Source organism: Lycorma delicatula, chromosome 12, assembly GCF_047948215.1.
Source record: "Lycorma delicatula isolate Av1 chromosome 12, ASM4794821v1, whole genome shotgun sequence".
NCBI classification, from domain to species: Eukaryota; Metazoa; Arthropoda; class Insecta; order Hemiptera; family Fulgoridae; genus Lycorma; species Lycorma delicatula.
Genome location: NC_134466.1, coordinates 72,644,579 through 72,659,853, shown reverse-complemented (window position 1 = coordinate 72,659,853; position 15,275 = coordinate 72,644,579). Strand labels below are relative to the sequence as shown.

The 15,275-nt window shown below is 30.9% G+C and overlaps 2 protein-coding genes across 3 annotated transcripts in view; one reads left to right on the top strand and one right to left on the bottom strand.

Moving 5' to 3' along the window:
- LOC142332727 (very long chain fatty acid elongase AAEL008004-like) overlaps nt 1-15,275 on the top strand; it is a 392,025-nt gene that overhangs the window by 89,827 nt on the left and 286,923 nt on the right. The window lies entirely within an intron of this gene.
- LOC142332728 (very long chain fatty acid elongase AAEL008004) overlaps nt 1-15,275 on the bottom strand; it is a 136,241-nt gene that overhangs the window by 119,830 nt on the left and 1,136 nt on the right. The gene's annotated exons all lie outside the window — the stretch shown is intronic.

Sequence of the window (15,275 nt, the reverse complement as noted above, 5' to 3'; positions counted from 1 at the left end):
AACTGCAGTAATAAGCATGCATTAAGAACTTGATATATCATAAGCGGTACTTATTTTCGTCGTTTCCACAGTTATAGCCGAATGAAATTTTATTTATTGAAATATTTGCTTCTTACAAGGGAAAGTAAATCGATTCAAATTCGACTTCATGTCCTTTTTTTAACTTTTTTTTAAATATACTGATTTATTAATAATTATTAACCTCTGATTGTAAAAACGTCTTTACGATAAATAATAATAAAAAAAAAAAAAAATAGAAAAAATATCAGAAGTTATTAATGAAATAAAATTTTATGTACTTTTAAAAAAAGATGTGTATATGTATTTAATAGGTGTACAAGGAACTCATGTAGTACCCACACCAGATTTAAAAAAAAAAACGTTTTTTACCTATGAAAAATCTTGATTAAAATATTTTTCTTCATCCCTTTTGTTGTATGATGACGTCATCGACCGGTTAAACTTTTGTTTAATCTCATAACACTTTCTCTTGTTTATAATGCCATGATGGTGATAAAGAAGATTCTTTTTTTATCGATGGACTACTGGTCTGCTGGTGATTTTTATATAATCTTTACCCTATGACATCAGAATGACGTAAAAATAATATTTATTCGTGCACAAAAGGAAGGAATAATGTTTTTTTTTAGTAGAATTTAATTACGATAAATAAAAAATACGTTGTAGTACAAATAAAATTATATTTAAACCGGAAATTTAGCGTAGTATTTTAATTATTTTTATAATAACCTTGGCTGAATTATATATTAAAAATAAATTATCATTATCTTTGTTTGAATATAATTGTAATATATCGTTAATTATTGTTGTATATGACAGAATTATCTCCGGAACATTAGGGTTGATAAATGAAAAATAATGTTTGAATGATAAAACAGTCGACCTCCGTGACGTAATAGCATGTGTTTTTCAGACGGAAGGGTCTGGGTTCAAATCTCCGTCAAGTGAGACAATTTTTTTTTACGATACATAATTTATTTTTAATACCAGAACAAAATTGTACTTTATTTTGTGTATCCATCACCCCATTCGGTCGCCCTAAAGCATAAGACCGAATGTCTGTCCCACAAACGGCTACTGAGCCACGAAACAGTTTAGCCAGCAGTGTCCTAAATAGCTCCTAGAGCTTACCTAACAGCGTGAGCGGACTAAGTGCGGTGCCATACACCACCGGCTTACGCGTCCCGACTGCTCGCTTGTCACATATTTACTAAAATGGATAGGCGCACCCCGTCAACTACTAAAAATATATATGCCATCCGTAAATTGAAATTTACTTCGTCTAGACAGCAGTCCACTGCCACGCCTAGATCACTGAATGCCACAAAGTACCTTTCCACCATATTAAAGCGCTTGGAGCCTTAATTGGCTGGTGGTCAGCCATATTTCTCTAGGTTAACTTCCGACAGCAGTGTGGTCTTTCCCTTAAGTAAACTGTTGATGTCGGTTGAACATAGCAACCGCATCAAGGAAGTCTGATAACGCGGCTATCGCCACATTGATTCGTCGCTTGTGAGTGGCCAATTTTCCCTGTGACCACTAAGTTGCAGGGTGGCCCGGTCTGTGTCCCCCTCAAGAGTAGGGCAGTCAAACATCAGGTGTTCATTTGACTGGATCTCCCCTTGTTTATATGATGTTTCATTTTAATGTTATTTAAAAAGAAAAAAACAGAAATTTTAAAATATTTGATAACCGATAACGATCGAAAACATATCTTTTTATTTCGCATATCGATAAATAATTACTTGGTCGTACCGTTACGGAGATATAACTGAATTTTGGAATAAGAGAATCGCCGGATAATCGGACAACCGGATCATCGAGAATATTTTTTTATATGCAAACGTTAGGTTTGTACTGCTAGCAAATAATACATTGTTTTAATTTTTAAAATTGTTAGTACCGTTCCAGAGATATAACTGAATTTCGGAAAAATAACGGATAACCGAACAATCCGGCGTACATCTTTTTTATGCAAATGTTAGCACACAGCATGCTAGAAAATAAATGAATTTTTTCGAATTTTGGAATAAGAGAGCGACCGGGTATCGGGACAACAGGATAATCGAGAGTGTTGAAGAAAAACATAAAAACAGTCCACGCAATAAATAAAAACTTTTTGCCGAATTAGATTTTTTATTTGTATACTTAGGGGTCCTTAATTATACATATCAAAGAATTCTTTGATTTATCTTTGATAAAATCTTTTTAGACATATATATATATATATATATATATATATATACATGTATATATACATATACATATATATACATGTATATATGTGTATATATATATATATATAAATATAAATATATTTATATATATATATTATATAATATATATTTATATATATATAAATGTTCTTTTATTCAAAATCTTATATCTCTGAAAATTCTTCATCGATTGCTTTGACATTTTGACACAACGTTGCATTCGAATACGCGCGAGTTTTTATGTACCTAAGATATCACACCGGTGACAGGTAAAAACATGCTTTTTTTTTAAAAACAGCGATATCTGTTGGACGTAAAAACAACATACGCTATACTAAATATTTTACGATTCCATTTCAATGTTTCTGATATGTGTGTTCGTTGTAGATTCAAAAACGAGTGAACCGATTTACGCGCGGGGGTAAAAGATAGAAAGGGAAAAATCGAAGGGTAAAAGGAAAAAATAATAAAGGAGAAAACGGTGAAAAGGAAATAGAAAGGGGAAAGGATAAAAAAGAAAGGGAGAAACAAGAAGGCGAAAAGAGAAACAAGGGAAAGAGAAATGGGAATGATAGCGGTAGGAAAAGGGGAAATGGGAAAATGGTAAGAATGAAAATGGGGAAAGGAAATTAGGAAAAAGGAAAGGGAAGAGGGTAAAGCGTAAAAGGAAAGGTTAAATTTTGTGAAGTTCCATAATGTTGATTTTGTTAATATTTTATCAAACTTTCGATTGTATTCATTTAATTTATTTGTATATATATATATATATATATACTTAAATCTAGAAATAGCGAAGCATTGCCGGGTCTGCTAATATATATATACATAGATTTAATGAAGTAAACTATGTCACCCGATGAATTATTTAAATTTCATTTATTGGTTCTCTAAATTAAATAATTAAAAAAAAAAACAATTAAATATGCTTTTATTTAATAATATAAAGACTGAATTTACAAGAAAAGAATAAAATTACAAATAATTATTTTACTTAGAAAAATATAAATGATACAAACAGAATATGTACTAAAAGGAAGGAAATTATTTATTTTTTTTTATAGAAAGATAGTGCTGAGTATGAGTGCTTGTTACCCATTTATATATATATACATTTCTCCAACCGGTTTTCTTGCTACTACCGGGTATGGTTGTGTAAATAAGCAAATACAATTACGGCTATCGGTTTGTCAGGCCTGACGTAGCTTACGATGTAATTTACTGTAAGTATAAATATACCGGTAAGTCTGGGACAGACTCAAGTCGATCTCTCCCGAGACATGTGGTTAATTGAATCCCGTCTACCAAAGAATACCGGTATTCATAGTCTAAAATTCAAATCATTAAAAGCAACTCCCTTTACAAGGTTTCAAATCTTACAACTCTCGGCTTCAAAAATCAGCCCATTTTCTGATGACTATTTTCACCGGTAGACTACCGGTTACTCTAGCGCATTCGTTCTCAAAGTGGGCGATAACGCCCCCTTGTAGGCGCTGGAGGCCTTCATGGTGGGAGGGGGGATTCGGTAGAAGTGCAACAGAAAATTGAGGTCGTTCTGGCAGTCTAGACAGGCGACGGGTGATGTTTTCCTGACATTTCTAACTAAAAGTTTCAACTCATAAATAGGATATGCCAAGTTTTAAAACGATAATTGCGATTACTGTTTTTAAGATGTACTTAAAAACAGCGATTGCAATTATTATTTTTAATAGATGGTAAGTTTAAAAATTTTGGGGAGCGCTAGAAAATGTTTGATTCTCAATGTAGGCGGTGGGCGAAAACGTCTGCGAATCAATCGTGTAGTGTAACGTAAAGAATCCTACGCAGAAGTAAAACATGTGTCGACTACGTTTATTAACTAAAATTATAATTCCAATTTCATTTACAATTTTATACCGGAAATAATAAGATTGTCGGGCGTTCTCAAAATGTTACTTAGTTTGTTACCAGGGCAACTCGGATTAAATGTAAAATTTTGCAAATGTGTCGATGCTCGCACGATGGGAGAATCATTATGGAATCAGGCTTTTGGAACGGAACGCAAGGATAACGGGAGTTTATTATCTCGCTACTACTCGCAAAACCTTTCTTTCTTTCTTTTTCGGTTTAGCCTCCGGGAATTCCGTTCAGGTATTACTTCAGAGGATGAATGAGGATGATGATATGTACGAGTGTAAATGAATTGTAGTCTTGTACAGTCTCAGTTCGACCGTTCCTGAGATGTGTGGTTAATTGAAATCCGACCGACAAAGAACACCGGTATCCGCGATCTAAATAGCTAGTAGTCCCTAACTGCTGTGTCTGTATCGCTCGGGTTAATTATTTATTTAATGGCGGTTACAGAACAGTCTTTAATTTACTCATCGGATTAGCGATTGTATTATTTTTCTGTTATACGAGTAAAAATATCAACAAACATAAATTCATACACAAATAGATGCAGTAATGAAGTTTCATAGTAAATATTTCTGTAAAACAAACCAACCGGTACGCAAAAAATTGGCTAATGTTAATGGAATTAACGTATTGTAATTATGAAAACAGTCTGAGTTGGATACTATATACTGTACTAAGCGTCATGAAAAATAGTTTACGAGAGGTTATCTCTAAAGTAAAGACCGTTTCATTGTAAAAATATTTATCTTAAAAACTATATATATTTGTTTATTTATCTTAAGCTACATACATTATACTAATTCTTTATATAATCTCCACATTAATTAAGACATTTATCGTAGCGATACACCGGCTTCAATATACCCACGTCGTATTCTTCTGCCGCCAGTCCATTTAGCCATTGATTAACAGCATTTTTAAGTTCATCGTCCATCCAATCGCTTACCACTCAAAATCTAAATAAATGGTAATGAGAAGGAGGTAAGTTCGGACTAGATGGTGGAAAATCGTAATTTTCCCATCCAAAAGATCTCAGTAAATCACGTGTCGGACCCGCAACATGTGGACGTGCATTATCGACCCCGTCGGTCAGCCGCCCACATCGCCGATTTTGAATGGCCCGCCGTAACTTACACGGAGTTTTGCAGTAGGAATTTCTGCATTTATAGTCGTACGCGGCATAAAATCGATCAGCAGTATCCCGAACCGGTCCCAAAAGACTGTGGCCATCAGGTTGCGTCCAAACGGCTGCGGCTTAACCTTTGTCGGTCCGGTTGGTTTTCGATGACGCCATACATTTGACTGCCGTTTTCTCTCTAGCTTGTAATACTAAATCCACGTTTCATCGCCGGTAACGATCGAATTAAGAAACTCATCTTTTTTTCTGTGTAGCGCATCAAAAATTCCAAAGCGGATCACGTTCCGATTTTTTTGTAACCGTCCGTTAAGACGCGCGGCACCCGACGTGCACAAACCTTCCTGAAGGCTAAATGTCATGAACATTTCGACCGATAACAGGTTTTGAAACATCATTAAAAAGAAGGGTCAGGTCGTAAATCGTTGAGCGACGATCTTTTCTGATTTTATCATCGACGCGTTTCAACAAGTCCTCGGTGATTATCGGCGGCTTTTCCGAACGTTCTTCGTCGTGCACGTTAATTATGTTATTTCTAAAACTATTGCCGATACGGTTTTGGAATCTATTTTATTCGATTTTTCAGATAATAACCATAAGAAATCACTAATTCTTCCGCTTAATTAACGTCCTAAAAATTTCAGTATGACCTCGTTTCACCGGGGTACCTGAAATCCGTGCGAAATCATTCGCTAGCCGTAACTCGCAAACAAAACATTTTACGACGTATTTTTATGAATTTTTTCCATTATTTTTACGACTAGAATATATTATGAAACTTCCGGGAGAACTTTGTCACACATTTGGATATATATGTGCGCACACGCGTGTGTATATTGGCTTGTTGTTTTTAACCAATGTTTTTTGACCGGGTGTACTGATTTTTGATGAAATTTGGTATAATGATTTCTGAATAGGTGGTATTGATGTTTAATTTCGTTTTTAAACTGTTACATTCGTATTCAGATCAGATCCCCATAAAAGAAGGATGAGAATTTTTTTTTTTTTTTTTTTTTAATCGATTATAGACTCAAATTTACCACTCCCTAGTAATAATTAAATGATTCCATTTCATTAATATGTCACTTCAGTTATTTATTCGATTTGGAAATCGAGAGTTCCAGCGTTGAAGTCCTAGTTAAGTCGGTTATTTTTACACGGATTTGAATACTAGATCGTGGATACCGGTGTTCTTTGATGGTTGGGTTTCAATTAACCACACATCTCAGGAACGGTCGAACTGAGAATGTACAAGACTACACTTTACTTACATTCATACATATCATCCTCATTCACCCTCTGAAGTATTATCTGAACGGTAGTTACCGGAGGTTGAACAGGAAAAAGAAGAGTTATTTATTCGGGAAAAGTTAATAATAACATAAATTACGTTATAAAATAATAATCTTATAAATTTTAACAGAAAAAGTAAATTAAAATAAATTATAAAAAATCTACTCCAATCCTCCAAAGTCAAAAAATTCTATTTTTATCAGAGGGACGTTTGTGCGTATGTATGTTGTCCTGTATTTGATTTTATAACTCTGCAGCCCGTTGACCGATTTTCTTCAAACTTAGTAGTCAGTTACTACCTTCGAGGGGAAAAAGTATTAATTTTGTATAAAAATTGAAAAAAGGGTTGGGGGTGTTTTGGTTGAAATAAAATCCCAAATTTTTACTGGAGCAACTAAGGAAAACGTTTTCCTTAAAATTTTACCAAAAATTTTATTTAATATTCAAACTTTTCCCAAAAAATGACGATATATATTTTTATTTTTTTTTTTAGTTATATCTTGCTTTAACAAAGAAGTTGATGGAAAGTTTTTGCCAATCCCGCTGGAATGAGTGTTACCATTCATATGGTAACGCTCATGCAACAGGATAATCTCTTTTTGATGTTTTAATGAAGCTACTAAAAACTATAACGTAGATTGGACAAAACGTATTACTGTATGTACCGTTGTTACAAATGCGATAATATGAAACAACAGTGGATTTCAGAAAAAATTAAAAGATCGTCTTATACCAAGAGCGGAATGGACGCAATGCTTCCTTCACAAATATGCTCTTACCATAAAAAATATACCGGAAAATCTCAAACAAATTCTTTATAAAGCTGAAAAATGACTTTTTTCAGGTCATCAACCATAATAAAACACTATTTCTATCCCTTAATTAAAGTCCTTAAAATTTCAGTACGACCTAACCTCACCGAGGTAGCTGAAATCCGAGTTAAATCTTCCGCTAGCCGTAACTCGCAAACGAATCATTTTAAGGAATATGTTTATATGAAGTACAATAGGGTATGAAAATCCCGGGACAACTTCGTGATGCGATGTGTATATTTCTTTCACAAAGAAATTTTAAAATTAAAATTTTGTTTTTTTGGTTAAAGAGGATTATGAAACGTCAAGATTTTCAAAACCTCGAAAAACAATTAATATACTCTTCGCTTTTTATAGTATATTATATACCGGTTGATCATTTGTTCAAAAAGTTACCGCATTTATTATTAAACAGCTATCAGTCCCATCGTATTTATGTTTGCAGGCATGTACACCGTTCTCGGGAGAACCTTTTGAAAATTATTTTCAAAGGGGTGGAACCCACCCCCTCCGCTACACCTCCTTGTTTTTTGTTTAACTTCCGGGATCACCGTAGCGCTACAGAAGATGAGATGAATAACTATTAGCGTGTGAAAATGCCATGCCTGACCTGGATTCGAACCCGGGACCTCCAGATGAAAGGCCGAGACGCTACCACTCGCACCACGGAGGCCGGCTGTCCGCTACACCTACCCCGACTCAAAAATCTTTAACGGCAATAGTAACATTCAATTACGTTATTTGACAAACCGAAAAAAATAATGAATTTCGGTAAAAAGGAAATTAAAATCTGCCCATCCCTTCCTTCAGTAGGTGCGAAAAACCGTTTGGGGTAGTATTTTTTTTTAAATTTCAGTCCGACAAAAATAACTATAAAATTACGTGATATTACTTTTCAAACCGTTTAATAAACATAATTTATATATTAAAACCGTGAAAATTATTTTTTTAAATTCCCAACACAAACGTTCGCCCTTAAATGTTTTCCAAAATTTCAAAACTTGAAATTGTTTTTTTTTTTAATCGAGACGATGTACCTTGTAACACCTCATCGGAAGGCCCTTTGAATGACAAGTAATTTGGTACAAATAAAATATAAATTGGTTCACCGGTATTGATGTTATCAGTAAAAATGTATTTTTTTTACGTTACGTTGGAATACAGTGTTATTGACCCAAAGCATTATAACTGAAATCGTTTGTTGTTGTTAAAAATATGGGTTTTAGGTTTTTCCAGCATTGAAAAAACGTACCGGTAAACACAGCCTCAGTTAAACATACAAAAAACCATTAATAAGGTACCACCTCCTTCTTTGCTAGCGACTTGTTGAAAAACAGATTACCTTGTTATAACAGATTATAATTTTCTGCCGATTATTGAGATTTTAGTTTTTATGGTAAATTTTTGCAATTTGTTTTTATTTGATATTGTACGTATTTATTGACGTAAAGTATTTATTGTTTTTATTTCATCATCGTGTTTTATTTAAATTGTTGTGTTTTTTAGTTAAAATTGGTTTGCGTTGTTGTTCTATCGTTTGGCCTTTCATTTTTTTATTTAGTGAATTTTTCTCGCTAAAATGACTTACAATCTGGAAGAAGAAACGACCGAACTATTTTTTCCATACGGAGAATAAAATAAATACGATTTAAAACTAAATTCGAATAAAAACAAAAATAAATGTAATTAAATGTTACCGTTACCGTTTAAGATTTTTGAGTCGGGATCCGTGTAGCGAAGAAGGTGGGTTCCACCCCTTTGAACGTAATTTTCAAAAGGTTCTCCCCCGAGAGCGGTATACGTGCCTGCAAGCAAAAATACGATGGGACTGATAGCCGTTGAATAATAAATGTAGTAAAGCCTTTCAAAGGATCACCTTGTATACAATAAATTAAAGATATATTTAACAATTTAAAAAAGAATAGTTTGAATGAAAACTAAAGGTTAATTACTCGCGTGTTTCGTCTTATTTTAATTCAGTTATTTCTTAGATAAACATGTATTTCAAGTTCAAACTTTTAGTTTTATAATTTCATTAAGGGAAAGTACTATTTCATAACTTACGAAATAGTACAATAAAAAGGAAAATATTTTAACTAAATTTAAAACAATGTAATCAAATAACTGTTTAATTATTATTCTTTTATTTTGTAACCGTTACAATTTATAATAAGTAAAACCGGTTACTAAAACCACCAGTTTATTTATATAGCGTAAATATTTGTGGTTTTTTTCTTCTATTAAGAAACCAACCTTAATACATATATTACCACAGAAAATTATTTAATTTTAAGAATGCATTTTTATAAATATCTATTTAAATTAAAAAATTATCGGTTGAAAATTAAGACTTAAAAACGAATCGTGTTTATAACGAAATTTCACGGCGAAGTAGCACCATCTTTGTCTTTAATCCGTTAAATCCCAGCTTCGAATCCCCCCCAAAAAATAAATGGTATTTTTTCAATCGCTGCAAGAATTTATCATTCGTAAGCTTATATCACATTTCACCGTTTTTTTTAACTTTTAAAAAAGCTATTGCGTAAATTTCCCATTTATTAATAATAAAAAAATAAAAACGATAGAGGAAAAAACAGAATAAATACTTTTTATAAGCGGGAAATAAATTTTAAGAAAACCTTTTGTAAAAATATTCGGGTATAAGTTAAGCTTAACAAATTAGTAGAAGTAAAGTTTTCCCTGAATTTCTCCCCCTTCGATAAAGGCTAAAATAAGAAAAATAAAATTTTATACATTTGAGGTCCGGGGTCTATAACTTTAAAATAATTATACACACTTCTTGATAGTTCTATGTATAAAGTATAAACTTTCAAAAATGTTTTGAAAAATATTAAACCAAAAGGGGGATTCACTAAAAGACTAAAAACAATATATTTCATTTTTAATAGGTGGGGGTTGATTTTTTTGAAGATAAAAATATTGGATCGCATTACGGGTAACAAGTTTGCTTTAATAAAGTTCTTTGTAAAATGTTTTCTGTAAACGTTTGTCTGATTTGGAAAGCACACGACTTCCTTGTACGCCTATTAAATTATAAATATACATTTTTTGAAAATGAAAATACATTCAATTTTATTTCGTTAACTTCTGATATAGCTTTCTGCAGTTATAAGTCTTCATCGAGAGCTTTTTAACTACGATGAAAATAAGTACCGCTTATAAGCGGTACTTATTTTCATCGGTTTCAGAGTTGTAGCCGAATAAAATTTTAATTAATGAAATATTTGGATCTTACAAGGGAAAGGCGCATCGGTTTAAATCCATTTCCTTTTTTTTTAAATTTAAATATATCGATTTATTCATAATAATTATTAACTTCTGATTTAAAAAAAAATTGCAATAAATAATCGTTCAATAATAACAATAAAAAAACAGAAGTTATTAATGAAATAAAATTTTATGTACTTTTCATTTAAAAAAAATGTGTATATGTAATTTAATAGGCGTACAAGGAAGACATATGTGTCCACATCACATGTTTTTTTATCAATTTTCGTTTGATTGACGATTTCAAACTGAATTTTTATGATGTTTTCTACAAATCATTGATACTACTAAATATTTTTGTTACAGTCGATCAACAGAGCGGTTATAGATACTATCACCATGGATGTTCAAAATTTTACTCGAAGTTAGAGTAATTTTTTTATTTTAGATAATTCTTGGATTGTGTTATATATATCCTGTCGGAACCGATTTTAAATTAAACGATCGAGGGGCCAAACCTTTTTTCATATTTTTCTCGTGTATTATAAAAGTTTCCTTTATTATTACTTAAAATAGGGAAAAAATATTAAAAAAAAAAATTACGTGATTTTATTTTAAAGTCAATAGATTAAGCGTGTAAATATCTCGATAACGATTTTTCATTTAATTTTGAAATTTGGCAAAATAAATCGGCTCTCGAATATGTAACGTTATAAATTTTTTTTGTCTAAAAAACAAGAGAACAGACCTAAAGTAATTTTTATACGTGACCAATAATATTTCAATTTTTTTTTTTCTTTCGGGACTACCGTTAGTTATTTTCTTCAGAGGATGAGATTAAATTCATCTGGAGGTCCCGGGTTCGAATCCCGTTCAGACATCGAATTTTCACACACGCTTCAAATCATTCGTCATCTTGTAAAGCGATATCTAACGGTAGACCCGGAGGTTAGAAGAAAGAAAAACGAGATGAAATTGCCATTTTGTATTTCAAGGGATTCGAACCCTTTTGCCGGCTTCTTAATCTTCTAATTATGTTTTTTGTATTAAGAAAGAATCCTTTACTCAAGTTATACAAAAGATATGAGAAAGAAAACTATTACGGTCGAACGAAAGAATTTTTTTTGAAAAAGAAATAAATAAATACATAAATAAAAGGTTTTTTAATTTACAAAAGTATTTAATGTTTAGAAACATCTATTATTATTTTTTATTTTAATTAAATAATTATATTTTTGTTAATAAATTGAATATTTTTTGAGAAGCGTATTAATTTTCCCATCCCTTAAAAATTTAATTTTTAATGATATTTAACAATTTTGGACATCCATTATCATATCTCATTTTTTTCAGGGAAAATTTCAACGTTTAAAAATTCACAAACGACTATCAATTTTTTTTGTTGAAATTTTATTTCATTTTTGATTATTTTAATAAAAAATCTGATGTGGACACCACATGACTTCCTTGTACGCCTAATAAATTACATATATAAAATTTTATATCGTTAATAACTTCTGTTTTTTTTTTCGTATTTTTTTATATATATTGTTATTGAATTATTATTTATTGTAAAATCTTTTTTACAATCGCAGGTTAATACTTATTAATAAATCTATATATTTAAATTTAAAAAAAGTTAAAAGAAAAAAATGGAAATAAGTCGAATTGAAATCGGTTTGTCTTCCCTATGTGAGATCAAAATATTTCTTTAATTAAAATTTTATTTGGCTATAACTCCGGAACCGAAGAAAATCAGTACCGCTTTTGTTTTATCGTTGAAAATCTCTCGATGATGGCTTCTTACTGCAGTTAAGAAAAAGTCCAAAATCCAAACGTTTTTGAATTTTGGACATTTTGGTTCAGTCCATTGCAATCAAAAGGGGAGGTGCACGATAAGATGTTACAGCAGTCCTAAATCCAAAATTTCAACATCCTACGCCTAATCGTTTTTTAGTTATGCGAGATAGGTATGTACGTACAGACGTCACACCGAAAATGGATTCAGAGGTGGTCAAAATGGATATTTCCGTTAAAATCTGAAAACCGAAATTTTTCGCGATCATATTGTACAAAGAAGTAAAAAGATTACAACCTTTAATCCGGATCCTCCGATTAGATTTGACATATTATTCGTACTTTTCAAATTAACGATCTAAAAAATGAAATTTGTAGAAAGTAAAACATTTTTCTAGCTGTATTAACAATTTTTTCCATTTCTATTTAACTTTTTACTTCCTTGTACGAAGTAAAGGAAATATTACGATCGCGAAAGATTTCGGTTTTCTTATTTTAACAGATATCCGTTTTCACCGTCTCTGAATCCATCGACTAGTTTCATCGTGACGTCTATACGTACGTACGCACGACTCAAAAACGATTTGCCGTAGGATGTTGAAATTTTGGATTTAACACTGTAACATCTTATTGTGCACCTTTTGGTCTCGATGGAAATTAAAATTAAAATTTTAATTAATGAAATATTTGGATCTTAAAGGGAAGGCACATCGGTTCGACTTCATTTCTTTTTTTTTTTTTTTTCTTTGTTTTAACTTTTTTTTAATTTAAAATATATCGATTTAATAATTATTAGCCCGTGATTGTAAAAGAATTTTTACAATAAATAATAATTCAATGATTAATAAAAAACAAAACATTAGTGAAATAAAATTGTATGTACTTTTAAAAATGCGAAAATATAATTTAATCGGCATTATTGCATATGTTTATATGTAATAGATTTGGTGAAACATCCGATTATTAAATATTAATTGAATATTATAATTTAGAATCGTATTATTTTTGGATTTTCTTTGGAAGTTCTTATAAAAAATCATTTTATTTAATTATCTGACAGAAAAATACTTGTTTCAATTGTATTTAATTTAAAGTGATTGTTGAAAGTCGTTTTACTTGCGCATAACATGCACAAGATTTCTGGTGTGTCGGATAAATAAAAGTTAATAATGATTAAACTAGAACAATCAGTTTTTATTACTGGATTATTTGGTAAACAATTTATTTAAAGAATAATCGAGGGACTTTTAATCTTATAAATATTTGACGTTAATAAAAACTAATATTTTAGCAATCGTGTAACCGTCTACTTTTATTAGAGAATTGGAGGATCGTATCTCGCTTTGAAACGAAGTAAATTTAAATGAAGTGCAGAAAAAATTTGTGTATGTAATTTAATAGACTAGGAAGTCATGTGGTGTCCACACCAGATTTTATTTACGTATTTTCATTTAATTTAATTAGGTTACATCTTTTTTTTAACGTTATTTAAAAAAAAAATAAAAAATGTAAATTGATTACAACGGTATGATTTTTATCTTTTAAAGAGTGTTTTTTTTTTTTTTTTAATTTAATTATTACTTATAAATGCATTATTAAACCCTTAGAAGTTTAACGTATAATTACGTTTGTCAGATTCGTACTATAAAATATTAGTACATTTTATTATTTATCTCTACTGTTGAGGCAACAGTTCAACTGTAAAGAATTTTATAGTTTTTAATGATCGTCCAAAATTTTGGATAACAGGGTTTTTTCTTTTTTAAACATTTATATTAGAAGAACCTCTTACGTCCAAAAAAAACACAGAAACCATATCGAAGTCCTCGTAAGATGTATGTAAATAATGTACTCTTGTATTTGACGTGCATTTTGATTAATATTTCCGGAGACGCTCGATAAAATTTTTTAAAAAACGTTTTTGATGTACGGCGGTGCATTTATGACCTTAAGTTTTAAATATTTCGTAATATTTATTTATTTTAAAATTTATAGACTAATTTGCTCAAATTATAATAAGTTATAAAATATTCATTTTTACAGCGCTAGAATCAAACCGAAAGCATTTTGTATGAAAAGTTTCATTATAATACCATTGCACCGCTTTTTATCAGTAAGGAAGATCAAATTAAACTTATACTAATTTTTTTTTTTGTTATTAAGAAAATATTAGATATTAAGATTATTTAAATAAACGGAAAAAAAGTAATATCGTTTACGATATTCGTTCTCAAAATGGGCGATAACGTCCCCTTGTGGGTGTTGGTGGACTTCAGGGGGAACGATAGAAGGCCCACAAAAAATTAGGGGCCTTCAGGTAGTGGTGGAAGGCGATCGCTGATGTTTTCCTGATATTTCAAACTAAAATCAATTACCTACTACAGTAGTAAACAAATTTAAAGGGACGCCTGCATTTTATGATAAAAAATGATTGTATTAAAACTACTTCAAATTTGCAGTCGAGAGGCTTAGAGAGACGAATAATAAATAAAATTAAAGTTTGAATACTCTACTTTTTGACGGTATACTTCGGATTTCAAAAATTATCAAATCAAAAAAAGAAGAAAAAATTTTAAAATTTGAAAGTTTTTCTTCGTGTTTGATCAAGCCCGTGGGGGAAACGAAATTTTTTCAGTAAATTGCATTAAAATCGTTTAAAAGCTTAAGATTTAAATTTTAACTTCTTTTTTATATATTTCTTTACGAATTTTTTGAAGGAAATATTCCACTTTAAAGAGAAAAGGCCACTGATGCTGCATATCTCCCGATCTTAAGCGACGTATCAAATCAGAAATATGATATGCCGCGTTTAAAAATTGCAGTTGCTGTTTTTAAGAGCGCATCTTAAAAACAGTAATTATTATTTTTAGTAGATTGTAG